At 44.0% G+C, this 14,602-nt stretch overlaps 1 pseudogene; it reads left to right on the top strand.

Moving 5' to 3' along the window:
* Window positions 1–303: 303 nt before the first annotated feature.
* LOC143770767 (U2 spliceosomal RNA) lies at window positions 304–471 on the top strand (annotated as a pseudogene).
* Window positions 472–14,602: the final 14,131 nt, after the last annotated feature.

Genomic DNA, 14,602 nt, shown 5'->3' with positions numbered 1-14,602 from the left:
TTAAACGCGTTTACATGCGTTTTTTCACAACATGTGTTTCTTTAAAAAACGCTGCAGATCAAAACGCAAGTGTGAAACCAGCCTTACTGACTGTATAAAATTGGCTTTTAGTGAAATGTTTATTTATTATTCAAAGGATGTTAAAGATGTGGGGAAAAAGGAAGCAAATCGCAGATGGTGTTTTTATATGTGGAATACGATTTTATACTAAATGCTCATGTTTTTATGGTTGTAATTTATTTGTTTTGTGTCTTCTGTTTTTGTTTTTTTGTTGTTTCTCTTATGATAAATACAATTTTGTTGAAACCTTATCTGTTCTTATAAGTTATCAGTTTAATATCTGATACGCTCCCTATTTGGGGACCATATATTAAATGGATTTTTAGAACAGGGAGATGGAAAAAGAGCTTGCTCGGTCCACTCCACGCATTGACCTGTTATTGCAGTATCTGCGGGAACAGTGCACTCCTTCTCTGATCCGGTTTCCAAAAACAGATTGAATTGAAAACTGCTTAAGTTGTGTTTTAACCCTTTATGTGAATTCTTTTCAGGGACAAAGAAGCACATTATTTCAGAAGCCAAATTCATTTTGCTCAATTTAACGACCATTTTCAACATTTTGTGTGCGCCTTACTGGTTGCAACAGGTGTGTTAAGATGTAGTCCTGTATTAGGCCTTTGTTACAGTGTTGCAAATATATCATCTACAAAATTTGGCCCTGTGCTATCAGTACTTGGTGTTTAAATTTAAGTATCCAATGAGTAGTTCTGCCATACATACCACATTTGTGACAGCATGAATTCTTTTGTAAAACATTGTCTCCCTCTTGTGGACCACCGACTTTTCAATGTGGTGTATTATATGTATTAAAAAAAAGGAAAAATGGTGTCTGTGCTGATCTTGATTGGGCTGTCTTGTCCATCTACACCTGTGTGAGTACTCTAATGCTTTTTACCAACCATGTGCGCTGCCTGCATTAGATAGAATCTGTGCACGGAACCATCACCTGCTGCCATAATGGGCCTTTGTCCATTGTCCGGATCCCTCATGTGTCACAATGGGCCCTTGGCCTATAAAGAGCAGTGCGGTGGCAGTCTTCTTCAGTCTGCTGCTGGAGCAGGCCACATGGTAGGCAGTGGGGTCTACACCCAGCCTCAGGAAAGCTAAGGGAAGACAACTGCTCGCCTGTCTGTTTTTTTTTATTTCCCTCTCACCCTCTTTCTCACACTCAGTCGCATGCTTTGGAACAAAAGGGGGATGGAGGTTGTGTTAAAATAGGTGGAGTTATGCAGATTCAAAACGCGTCGCTCACAGCTTGAACACACACACAGCAGAACTGTCATTGAGAAGGCATCCAGAGTTTCTAGAAATGTCTTCCTCGTGTCAATCTTTTGCTCTGTCTCCACAATAGATGTCAGTTTTAGGCCTTGGTGCGGCAGTAGTGCCAAACCATTTCTGGTTATCGCTTCTCGGCCTTTTGGCTGTGATCATTTGGTTGCAGCCTGATAGGTGCGAGGTTTTCTGGAGGAATCCAGACCCTTTTGCAGAGAATTCTGCTATTTTTCTGTTGTAGTTTGTACTGACAGATTTGAAAGATGAGCTACGTGTTGTGAATTCTGCTCTTGGGCTCCCTCCGGTGGTTATAAGTGGTAGTGCTGCTGTCTTTGGATCGCTGCATTCATCAGGTGTGTCCACTTAGTGCAATTCTGACTGGGCTATTTAGTCTTGCTTGACCCTTTAGTCAGTGCCAGTTGTCCATTGTTCCTGGAGGATTCACATCCCTGCCTGGTCTCTCCTGCTTTGCTGCTCATTTCAACAAAGATAAGTTCTGGCTTTGTTTTTTGCAGTCCACATGCTGTGGGCTTTATTGTTCAGTTCTTTTCCATGTTTTTGTCTTGTCCAGCTTGGTCTGCATAAGGATTTGTTCAGCCAAGCTGGTATCTCTGGAGATGCAGATATACCCTCCATATCTTTAGTTAGATGTGGAGATTTTGTATTTTCTGTGGTGGATATTTTCTAGTGTTTTAATACTGACCGCATAGTACTCTGTCCTATCCTTTCTATTTAGCTTGAGTGGCCTCCTTTGCTAAATCCTGATTTCAGTCTGCGTATGTTATTTCCCTCTCCTCTCACAGTCAATATTTGTGGGGGGCTGTCTATCCTTTGGGGATTTTCTCTGAGGCAAGATAGTTTTCCCTTTTCTATCTCTAGGGGTATTTAGTCCTCCGGCTGTGTCGAGATGTCTAGGGAGTGTTAGGTACATTCCACGGCTACTTCTAGTTGTGGTGTTAAGTTCAGGGTCTGCGGTCAGTACAGGTACCACCTTCTCCAGAGTACGTCTCATGCTGCTCCTAGGCCACCAGATCATAACACTACGTGAAGAACACCATCCGAGTGACGTTGGAGCCGTCTATCAGGGCAAGGAACAGCGTGGTCTTTATTGTTCGTGACCTTAGTGAGAAAGCTGGAGGAAAACAGGAAGACATTTACAGCATCAATGAGTTCCCTAATCAAGGTAACTGCGATATTACTTTTATGTCGGAGCATATTTGCCAGAATGTCTATGAGTGGTTCCGGAATCAGGCCAGAGATCCCAGTTTGAAAGCAGTCAAATGTGAACCACTGTTTGGTCTTCAGGAAAGACAGGTGATTATCACTGTCTATAACCTATTTACTGAACCTGCATTATTGGAGAGCTTCCTCTCACAGTATTGTGACTTTGTGTCAAAGGGAGAGAAGCAAGTGAACTGTTTGGTAATTTTTAACTGCTGATACAAGTATCGTGTAAGGTTCAGAAGAGATCCTGGCAGTGTGGGTGGGTTCAGACACCCTTCGGCAAACTTTTCTGTGGCAATACATAGGGGTTTCCTCACATACCCTGGGCAGCCTGCTTTGCAGGAGATGCTTCTCTTTTGGGCATGTCCGGGCAGATTGCCAGAAGGGGCAGTGTTGCCTAAACTGCAAGAAGGAAGAGTATATGGCTGGTGATTGCCCAATGGCTAAGACTGTGACGTGTGTGGTAGTAGTGACCACATGTATAAGGATTGTCCGAGGAGGGCGCCTAGACGCTTAGAGACTGAATGGAGAGAGGAGGAGGGGAGAAGGAGGTACGTGGCGCCTATTAGGAGGGAATCTGAAAGAATGGAGAGAGAGGAGAGAAGGCAGAGGGAGAGGGAAAGCCTCTCAGTGACTCCAGAGGACATTGTTCTAGCACCCGTGGTTCTATGAGTGTTGCCCAAAAAAAATGGAAGGAAGATAAGGAGTTATGGGCAGAGGCAAAAAAAGTGGAGAAGTGGTTTAATAAGGAAGAAGATGAGGAAGAAGTTGAGGAAGAAGATGATGACTCTACTGTGCCTGAAATGTTTTCTCTTGAGGAAGCAATGGATGCAACGGAGGAAGATGTGCGTATTTCTGAAGCTGAGAGCCCCGTGCACCCCTCAGATCCTCAGAATATTGGAGGGTTTTCTTCAGATGAGGAAAGGGGTGGGAAAAAGTGTCAGAGGGAGGAGGATGGGGAAAGTGATGAGGCATGCAGTAGTATGCTTCAGTGGAAAATTAGGACAGCTAAAAAATGGAGTGAGCACGAGGGGGTTAGTGGTTCAGAGACTAGTTGTTCAGTCCAAATGGTGGAGGAGGACAATGGTGATACTGGGTAAAATGAAAGCTCAGTGGATCTGTTGTTTTTTTTCCCCTTTTCTGTGAGTCTTGACTTTTGTCAAGGGCTTTTTGTGTAATGTGTGTAGTTTTATGGTAATTTTTTGAATTGTGTTTTTTGTTTTTTTTGTATGGGATTTTCTATAATTTTGCAAAATGTGAGAGTTTTTAAGAATGCGAGTAGGAGAGCAGCAATTTTGGATTTTTTAGCTATGCAGAGTGCATCTATTTTTGTTTGCAAGAATGTGGGATTGTGGATGGTGTGAAAGTGGATGAGAGGTCTTATGGTGCGTCTCTATGGTCAGGGAGTGCAAATAATAAAAATGATGGTGTGGGTACTTTAGTTAAGGGGCAGGAGGTGGTTTTGAATAATTATTTGGTTGTGGAGGTGTATCTTAGCTAATTTTGAATATAAAAATGCTAAGTTTTCTGTTATCAATATTTATGTGCCAGTGGAAAAAAATGAGCGTAAGTTATTATTTGAAAAAGTGAAGCTTTTTGTTCCAGGAAGAGTGCCTGTGGTGATTGTGGGTGATATGAATTGTGATGTGGGGGGAGTGAATGTGGATGTGTCTGGGAAAGTTCTGCTGGAGTTAGTTACTGACTTTGATTTGAGTGATATGCAGCATGTGTGTAATGTTAACCCTTTTTTAAATACCTTTTTTTCCTGACAGTGGAAGAACACAGTCCAGGTTGGATTATTGTTTTATTTCAAAAAATATTATTCCTGTTTGATATAAGCAGGATAGGGTCATTTTTTCAGACAATGTTTGTGTGTTGTGCGAGTTAGATATTAATGTTAGTGGTTTGTATTGAAAGGGTTTGTGGAAATTAAATGTGAAATTGTTGGAAAATGAAGATCTGAGGAAGGAGTATATGAGAAAGTATGAGGAGTGGTGTAAGGGTAAGGAAAATTTTGGTAATGTTTGTGAGTGGTTGGATTGGGTTAGGAGGCAGACAAAAAAGTTGTTTAAAAGTGTGGGGTATGAATTTGCAGCAATTAAGAGGTAAAAGTTTGTTAAGTTGAATGCCCGTTTATGTTTATTGTATAAATTGAGGGAGGGAGGAATGGAGGTGGAGGTAGGAATAAAAAATGTTAAAAAAGAAATTAATGAGTTTTTGGAGGAGAAAGGGAAGAGCATTATTTTTAGGGCAAAAATTGATAGAATGGAGCAAGATGAAAGGTGTTTGAGGTTTTTCTTTAAAAAGGTTTTTGGGAAAAAGCAGAGTATGGGTGTTTTGAATGGGATGGATGGAAGAGAGGTAAGTGGGGAGGATATGTGTGAAGAGGTGGCTAAGCTTTGAGGAGCTTTATGCAGTAAAGTGGAGGGATGAGACTTTGGAGGAGGATGTATTAAGTGTATTAGAAAGTAAACTGCGCCAGATGGAGAGAGAGAGAGTGATGAGTGAGGTGACAGGTGATGAGGTATGGAAGGTAATGAATAGTATGGCGTTAAATAAGACACCAGGAGAGGATGGTCTTCCTATAAAGTTTGATAGGGTGATGTGGAAGGTGATTGGTAAGGATTTTGTGGATGTGTGTAAGTATATGTGGTCTAGTGTGGAGGTAGCTGAGAGTATGCCTGCAGAGATGGTTGGGTTAATACCTAAAAAAGGATATTTGAAGAGTTTAAAAAATTGGAGACCGATAACGTTGTTGAATTGCGATTATAATATCTAAGCGAAAGTAATGGGGAATAAGATAGTGATGTGATAGAGAGTGTGATTGGGGATGAGCAGTGTTGTGCAGTGCCTGGGAGACATATACATAAGTGTGTGTATGTTGAGAGATTGTTTGTGGGACTGTATTGGTCAGAAGAAGAGTGTATTTGTTTTGAGTTTGGACTTTGTAAAGGCATATGATCGGTTAGAACATAGTTTTTTGTTCCAGGTATGGTTGAGAATGGGGTTTCCACCTGATTTTGTTTTGAGTGTGAGGAGCTTATATAAGGATATTTATAGTTGCGTTTTGATGAATGGTTATATGAGTAGAAAAGTGAATGTGTTTTCAGGTGTGCGGCAAGGTTGTCCTTTATCTCCTGTGGTTTTTATCTGTCGCTTTGTATGTTGAGGAGAGATAAAGTGATTAGGGGTGTACAAGTGCCAGGAGGAGGGGGGAGGGAATGGAACGTTAGTGGTTTTATGGATGACATGTCTGTGTCTGTGTGTTGTGTGATTCAGAGAGTTCTGTGAGGCGGGTAAAGTTATTAGTGTCTATTTTTTGTGGTGCGTCAGCATTTAAGGTGAATTGGGAGAAGAGTGAGTGCAAGGTTTTTGAGGGAGGGGTTTTAAGTAAGGATGTAGGAGTGAATGAGGTGACTGGGCCTATTAAGGTTTTGGGGGTAAGTGAAATTTTCAGAGAGTTTGGATGGTTAAGAAAGTTGGGATGATGCAAAAGGAAAGGTTGAGCGGAAGTTATATTTGTTGAAGATGAGAAATTTTATGTTTTTTGGAAAAATTTTAGTTATTAAAAGTGTAGTTTTGCCTATTTTCTTATATATTGCGGTGGTCTTTCTGTCGGGGTATTTGTCTATGAGGGGTTAAATAGGATTCTGTTTGTGTTTTTGTGGAATTCTAGAATGGAGAGGGCTAGGAGGGAGGTACTGGTGAAACGTTTAGAAAAAGGTGGGTTGGGTTTTCCAAACCTTGAGATGTTTTTTGGTGTAAATATTGTGGTTTTTGTGTTGAGGGTGATTAGGATGGATGGGAAGTTTTCTTGTATGTGTAGGTTTTTGTTTGGGGCGTATTTATTCCGTTTGAGGTGGCGAGAGAGGGATCTGAGGTATCCGGTTGCTTTTGATGTGCCTAGATGGTATGTGTTGTGAATTCTGCTCTTGGGCTCCCTCCAGTGGTTGTTAGTGGTAGTGCAGTGGTCTCTGGATTGTAAGCCAGAGCAGGTGTTTCTGCTTATTGCAGCTCTATTAGGTATTTAGGTTTGTAGGATCCATCAATCCCTGCCAGTTGTCCATTGTATCTTGGAGGGATTGCATCTCTGTCTGGCTCCACTTGCCCTGCTGTCATTTCAGCTAAGATAAGTGTCTGGTTTTTGTTCTCTGTAGCACGCATGCAGTGTGCTTTTATGTGCAGTGCAATCTATTGTGTTTTTGTCCAGCTTGACTTTGTTTGGATTTTTCTGTCATGCTGGTTTCTCTGGAGATGCAGATATACATCCTATGTCTTTAGTTAGATGTAGTATATAGTATATTCTGCTGTGGATTTTTCTAGAGTTTTAATACTGACCGCTTGGAACTCTGTCCTATCCTTTTCTATTTAGCTAGAAGTGCCTCTTTTGCTAAACTCTGTCTTTTCTGCCTGTGTACGTATTTCCTCTTAAACTCACAGTCAATATTTGTGGGGGGCTGCCTATCTTTTGGGGCTCTGCTCTGAGGCAAGATAGGATTTCCCATTTCCATCTTTAGGGGTATTTAGTCCTCCGGCTGTGTCGAGGTGTCTAGGCCTTATTAGGTACATCCCACGGCTACTTCTAGTTGCGGTGTCAGTATTAGGATTGCGGTCAGTACAGGTACCACCTACTCCAGAGATAGTCTCATGCGGCTCCAGGGTCACCGGATCATAACAGTACAACTGGCCAACAATGAGTTAAATGCATCTCAGAAGAAGGGAAGAAAAGTGCTGAGCCATTTTTTTTTCTGCAGTCTGTTTTGTCTTTCCTTCCCTCTTTTCCTCTGGTTGACTGAAGAGCTGTGTGCTAGCATGCATGTTCAGGGATTAGCTTCTCGTGTAGACCAACTAGCTGCTATGGTACAGGGTATTTCCGATTTATATTGTTCAGACTCCGGTTTTAGAGCCTAGGATTCCTACTCCGGATTTATTTTTTGGGGACAGGTCTAAATTTTTGAGTTTTAAAAATAACTGTAAACTGTTTTTTGCTCAGAAACCTCATTCTTCTGGTGATCCCATTCAGCAGGTTAAAATTGTCATCTACCTGCTGCGTGGCGATCCTCAGGATTGGGCATTTTCCCTGGAGTCTGGGAATCCTGCCTTGCTTAATGTAGAAGCCTTTTTTCAGGCTCTAGGGTTATTATATGATGAACCAAATTATGTGGATCATGCTGAGAAGACCTTGTTGACCCTGTTTCAGGGTCAAGAAGCGGCAGAATTGTATTGTCAGAAATTTAGAAAATGGTCTGTGCTGACTAAATGGAATGAGGATGCTTTGGCGGCAATTTTCAGAAAGGGTCTTTCTGAATCTGTTAGGCTACGTTCACATTTGCGGTCAGCGCCGCAGCGTCGGGCGCTGCAGCGGCGCCGCATGCGTCATGCGCCCCTATATTTAACATGGGGGCGCATGGACATGCGTTGTGCTGCGTTTTGCGCCGCATGGCCGCAAGCGTTGGACGCAAGAAACGCATCAAGTTGCATTTTTTTTGCGTCCAACTTTCGGCCAAAAACGACGCATGCGGCGCAAAACGCAGCGTTTTAGCGTGCGTTTTGCCGCGTTTTTGTTTGCGTTGTGCGCTGCGGCGCACAACGCAAATGTGAACGTAGCCTTAAAGAGGTTATGGTGGGGTTTCCCACGCCTATTGGTCTGAGCGATTCTATGTCTCTGGCCATTCAGATTGCTCGGCGCCTGCGTGAGCGCAGAGCTGTGCGCGCTGTCCTCAGAGTGGATACCTGAGCCTATGCAGTGCGATGGGATTCTGTCTGGAGCTGAACGACGGGGATTCAGACGTCAGAATGGGTTGTGTTTTTACTGTGGCGATGCTTCTCATGTCATTTCGGTCTGCCCTAAGCGTACTAAGAGAATCGCTAGTTCAGTTACCATTGGTACCGTACAACCTAAATTTCTGTTATCTGTGACATTGATCTGCTCATTGTCATCATTTTCTGTCATGGCGTTTGTAGATTCTGGTGCCGCTTTGAATTTAATGGACTTTGAATTCGCTAGACGTTGTGGTTTCCCGTTGCAGTCTTTGCAGAACCCTATTCCTTTAAGGGGCATTGATGCTACACCTTTGGCTAAAAATAAACCCCAGTTTTGGACAAAGGTGACCATGTGCATGGCGCCAGCCCATCGGGAGGATTGTCGCTTTTTGGTGTTGCATAATTTGCATGATGCTATTGTGCTGGGTTTTCCATGGTTGCAGGTACATAATCCGGTGTTGGATTGGAAATCTATCTCTGTGACTAGTTGGGGTTGTCAGGGAGTTCATGGTGACGTTCCTTTGATGTCAATCTCCTCTTCCCCCCCCTTCTGAAATTCCAGAGTTCTTGTCTGATTTTCAGGATATGTTCAATGAGCCCAAGTCCAGTTCCCTTCCACCGCATAGGAACTGTGATTGCGCTATTGATTTGATTCCAGGTTGTAAGTTTCCTAAGGGCCGACTTTTCAACCTGTCTGTCCCTGAACATACCGCCATGCGGAGTTATATTAAGGAGTCTTTGGAGAAAGGACATATTCGGCCATCTTCTTCACCATTGGGAGCGGGATTTTTTTTTGTTGCCAAGAAGGATGGCTCCTTGAGACCCTGTATTGATTATCACCTCTTGAATAAGATCACGGTCAAATTTCAATACCCTTTGCCTTTGCTTTCCGATTTGTTTGCTAGGATTAAGGGGGCTAGTTGGTTTACTAAGATTGACCTTCGAAGGGCATATAATCTTATTCGTATTAAGCAGGGTGACGAATGGAAAACTGCGTTTAATATGCCCGAGGGCCATTTTGAATACCTTGTGATGCCCTTCTGGCTCTCTAATGCTCCATCTGTTTTTCAGTCCTTCATGCATGATATCTTCCGGAATTATCTTGATAAATTCATGATTGTATATTTGGATGACATTTTGATTTTTTCCGATGATTGGGAGTCTCATGTGAAACAGGTCAGGATGGTATTTCAGATCCTTCGTGACAATGCTTTATTTGTGAAGGGGTCTAAGTGTCTCTTTGGAGTGCAGAAGGTTTCTTTTTTGGGCTTCATTTTTTCTCCCTCATCTATAGAGATGGATCCGGTTAAGGTTCAGGCCATTTATGATTGGATTCAGCCCACGTCCGTGAAGAATCTTCAGAAATTTTTGGGCTTTGCTAATTTTTATCGCCGTTTCATTGCTAACTTCTCCAGTGTGGTTAAACCCCTGACCGATTTGACGAAAAAGGGCGCTGATGTGACGAATTGGTCCTCTGCGGCTGTCTCTGCCTTTCAGGAGCTTAAACGCCGATTTACTTCTGCCCCGGTGTTGCATCAGCCAGATGTTTCTCTTCCATTTCAGGTTGAGGTTGACGTTTCTGAGATTGGGGCAGGGGCCGTTTTATCTCAGAGGAATTCTGATGGTTCCTTGATGAAACCATGTGCCTTCTTTTCCCGAAAGTTTTCGCCTGCTCAACGTAATTATGATGTCGGCAATCGAGAATTGTTGGCTATGAAGTGGGCGTTCGAGGAATGGCGACATTGGCTTGAGGGAGCCAAGCATCGTATTGTGGTCTTGACCGATCATAAAAATCTGATTTACCTCGAGTCTGCCAAGCGGCTGAATCCTAGACAGGCTCGATGGTCTTTGTTTTTCTCCCATTTTGATTTCGTGGTCTCGTATCTTCCGGGTTCTAAGAATATTAAGGCTGATGCCCTCTCTAGGAGCTTTTTGCCTGATTCTCCGGAGATCCTTGAACCGGTCGGCATTCTAAAGGAAGGGGTGGTCCTTTCTGCCACCTCCCCTGATCTGCGACGGGTTCTTCAGGAATTTCAGGCTGACAAACCTGACCGCTGTCCAGTGGGGAAACTGTTCGTTCCTGATAAATGGACTAGTAGGGTGATTTCGGAGGTTCATTGTTCTGGGTTGGCTGGTCATCCTGGTATTTTTGGTACCAGAGATTTGGTCGGTAGGTCTTTTTGGTGGCCTTCTTTGACACGGGATGTGCGTTCTTTTGTGCAGTCTTGTGGGACTTGTGCGCGGGCTAAGCCTTGTTGTTCCCGCGCTAGTGGGTTGCTTTTGCCTTTGCCGGTCCCTGAGAGGCTTTGGACGCATATTTCTATGGATTTTATTTCAGACCTTCCGGTTTCCCAGAGGATGTCGGTTATCTGGGTGGTTTGTGACCGGTTTTCTAAGATGGTTCACTTGGTGCCTTTGCCTAAATTGCCTTCCTCTTCTGATTTGGTTCCATTGTTTTTTCAGCATGTGGTTCATTTGCATGGTATTCCGGAGAATATTGTGTCCGACAGAGGTTCCCAGTTTGTTTCTAGGTTTTGGCGAGCCTTTTGTGCTAGGCTGGGCATTGATTTGTCTTTTTCTTCCGCATTTCATCCTCAGACAAATGGCCAAACCGAGTGAACTAATCAGACTTTGGAAACTTATTTGAGATGCTTCGTGTCTGCTGATCAGGATGATTGGGTGGCTTTCTTGCCATTGGCCGAGTTTGCCCTTAATAATCGGGCTAGTTCGGCTACCTTGGTTTCGTCCTTCTTTTGTAATTTTGGTTTTCATCCTCGTTTTTCTTCAGGGCAGGTTGAGCCTTCTGATTGTCCTGGTGTGGATTCTGTGGTTGACAGGTTGCAGCAAATTTGAGCTCATGTGGTGGACAATTTGGTGTTGTCTCAGGAGGAGGCGCAATGTTTTGCTAATCATTGTCGGTGTGTTGGTTCCCGGCTTCGGGCTGGGGATTTGGTCTGGTTGTCTTCCCGTCATGTTCTTATGAAGGTTTCTTCCCCTAAGTTTAAGCCTCTGTTTATTGGGCCTTATAGGATTTCTGAGATTATCAATCCGGTGTCTTTTCGTTTGGCCTTTCCGGCATCTTTTGCTATCCATAATGTTTTCCATAGATCTTTATTGCGGAAATATGTGGTGCCCGTTCTTCCCTCTGTTGATCCTCCGGCTCCTGTGTTGGTTGATGGGGAGTTGGAGTATGTGGTTGAGAAGATTTTGGATTCTCGTTTTTTGAGACGGAAACTTCAGTACCTTGTCAAATGGAAGGGTTACGGCCAGGAGGATAATTCTTGGGTTTTTGCCTCTGATGTCCATGCTGCTGATTTGGTTTGGGCCTTTCATCTGGCTCGTCCTGATCAGCCTGGGGGCTCTGGTGAGGGTTCGGTGACCCCTCTTCAAGAGGGGGGTACTGTTGTGAATTCTGCTCTTGGGCTCCCTCCGGTGGTTGTTAGTGGTAGTGCAGTGGTCTCTGGATTGTAAGCCAGAGCAGGTGTTTCTGCTTATTGCAGCTCTATTAGGTATTTAGGTTTGTAGGATCCATCAATCCCTGCCAGTTGTCCATTGTATCTTGGAGGGATTGCATCTCTGTCTGACTCCACTTGCCCTGCTGTCATTTCAGCTAAGTGTCTGGTTTTTGTTCTCTGTAGCATGCATGCAGTGTGCTTTTTTATGTGCAGTGCAATCTATTGTGTTTTTGTCCAGCTTGACTTTGTTTGGATTTTTCTGTCATGCTGATTTCTCTGGAGATGCAGATATACATCCTATGTCTTTAGTTAGATGTAGTATATAGTATATTCTGCTGTGGATTTTTCTAGAGTTTTAATACTGACCGCTTGGAACTCTGTCCTATCCTTTTCTATTTAGCTAGAAGTGCCTCTTTTGCTAAACTCTGTCTTTTCTGCCTGTGTACGTATTTCCTCTTAAACTCACAGTCAATATTTGTGGGGGGCTGCCTATCTTTTGGGGCTCTGCTCTGAGGCAAGATAGGATTTCCCATTTCCATCTTTAGGGGTATTTAGTCCTCCGGCTGTGTCGAGGTGTCTAGGCCTTGTTAGGTACATCCCACGGCTACTTCTAGTTGCGGTGTCAGTATTAGGATTGCGGTCAGTACAGGTACCACCTACTCCAGAGATAGTCTCTTGCGGCTCCAGGGTCACCGGATCATAACAGGTATGTGTGGGTTTATAAATTTTTGGTGATGTATGAGTTGTGTGATGTGGATGTTAGGTTGTTGAGTAATAAGAAGGCTGTGTATAGGATGATTGAATGTAGAGAGACAGAGTGTGGAATAAACCTGGTTAGAGGGAATGATGTACAAAAGGTGTGGAAGAAAGTGCGGACGGTATGATGAATAGGCAGAGTGAGATTGTGTGGCAGTCTTTGCATGGAGTGTTACCAGTTAGAGAAATTCAGAGGAATCGTGGGTTGGTGAGAAGTGAGATGTGTCCGAGAGGTGGTTGTGGTGGAAGGGAAAGTGTACTACATGTGTTTTGTGTTTTGTCAGTATGCTAGGGAGGTGATTGGAAGAATGGGACCGTTGTGTAAAGAACTGTGTTGTTTGAGCTTGTTATCGTTCAAGTTATTCATGTTTGAATGTGTGATGGAGTGAAGGAGAGAGTGTTATGGTTAATGGTTGCATGTATAAAGGAAGTATTATGGAATGTGAGGAATGTGTATGTCTTTAAGAGGAATAAAATTGTACTAAAGAATAGTCTAAAATTGATTTTGGGGAAGATGTATGTGTTTGCTATGGGATAAAAGGAGAAGGGGGAGGTGGATGCCGAAGGGATTTGGAAGGTGATGAAGTGGAGATACCTTGTAAATATGTCTTGATTTGTTTTTTTTCTCTGATGTTGCATTAAACTGAAATTTTCTAATGATGATGAGAACAGCGTTTGTGTTTTGGATTTGACGCAGCTGTTTAGGATTTTTCTTTGGTCTTGGATTTCTGGGCCATAGATTTTCCCATCTGAGGGAAAAAAAAAAAATGCCTTCGTTTAGTCATTATATGGATTAAGCAAGGATGCTGTACTGAGAGGAGTGGAGGAAAGAGAAGGCGAATTTAAAGAAGACGGGAGTGGTAGCCCGCTTCACAGGTAGTGGAGACGCCCGGGTCCGTAATGGATTTCATATTGATGTTGCGCAGGAGAAGAGGATGCATTTCTCGCTGGAATATTTGATAAATATGATCCTTTATGAAACGCTGAAGGTGAAGAAGGAAGACATTGTCTGCCTGCAGGAATTCAGGAAGGATGGACGGTATGTGCTTCTTTTTTCATCTGGTGGAGCCTGCCAGAATTTATACAGAGCACTGAGAGACCATACGGAGAATGCCCTACTCACAGGACTGACTTTTACTGTCCTTTAATTTATGTCCTTTAGGGACATACCCCTAGTAGTATTCATGCATAATCCCTTTGTGCCCCTGGAGGAAATAGTGAAATTCCTAAAAAGACACTGTTCCTATGTCCAGTACGCCCACAGAGTCATCAGCATGGAGTCTGGGCTCTGGACTGGAAAGCATAAATTCTTTGTCCGTTTTGGTGTGGACCCTCAGGGCCCTGCCGGGATCCATTATCCCCCTCTAAACTTCTCTATTGGGAGGGATAGTGGGTACTTATTCTTCCCTGAAGCCCCCTTCTACTGCAGGAGATGCAATGAGTATGGACACATTGTGGATAACTGCCCCACTGCAATGCTCTGCAGAAAATGTAACTAACCTGGACATTATGCTAAAGGCTGCCCCAACCCCATAGTGTGTAATGGCTGTGGGGAGGCAGGACATATGTACAGGGATTGTAGGGAAAACCGTGCTGCTGGAGCCAGGCTGTATGCCCAGGTAGCATCTGCCAGCCCTACAGTCTCTGGTGGCAATGCTCTGCAGGAACGCCGACCTCATGGCAAGGCAGGAGCCATTACTACTGAGAGGAAAATCTCCCCTGCAGCTGCAGGTAATCAGCTTCCCTCAGGTAATCAGCAGCCAGCTGTGTGTGACTCACCCAGAGCTCCGGACACAGACAGGCAGCCTGAGGAGAGAGCGGGGGGCGTGGCTACAGAGGCTGAGGAATCTGTGACTGCACAGGAGGTGTCACGGGGGCGGAGCTAGAAACGGAGCTCAGCTCCCAGCTCCCAGGACATCTCTCTGCCTGCGGGGAGGGAGACATGGAGGTGAACAGAACACCTCAGGTCTCCTGGGACACAGTGCAGACAGAGGAGGAGGAGGATGGCAGTGACAGTGAGTGTGAAGTGAAGGAGCAGGGGGACTTCACAGCAGCAGGGAGGTCCGCAGATG

The sequence above is a fragment of the Ranitomeya variabilis genome, chromosome 4 (genome assembly GCF_051348905.1).
Source record: "Ranitomeya variabilis isolate aRanVar5 chromosome 4, aRanVar5.hap1, whole genome shotgun sequence".
NCBI lineage: Eukaryota > Metazoa > Chordata > Amphibia > Anura > Dendrobatidae > Ranitomeya > Ranitomeya variabilis.
This window is presented reverse-complemented; position numbering and strand designations above follow the sequence as displayed.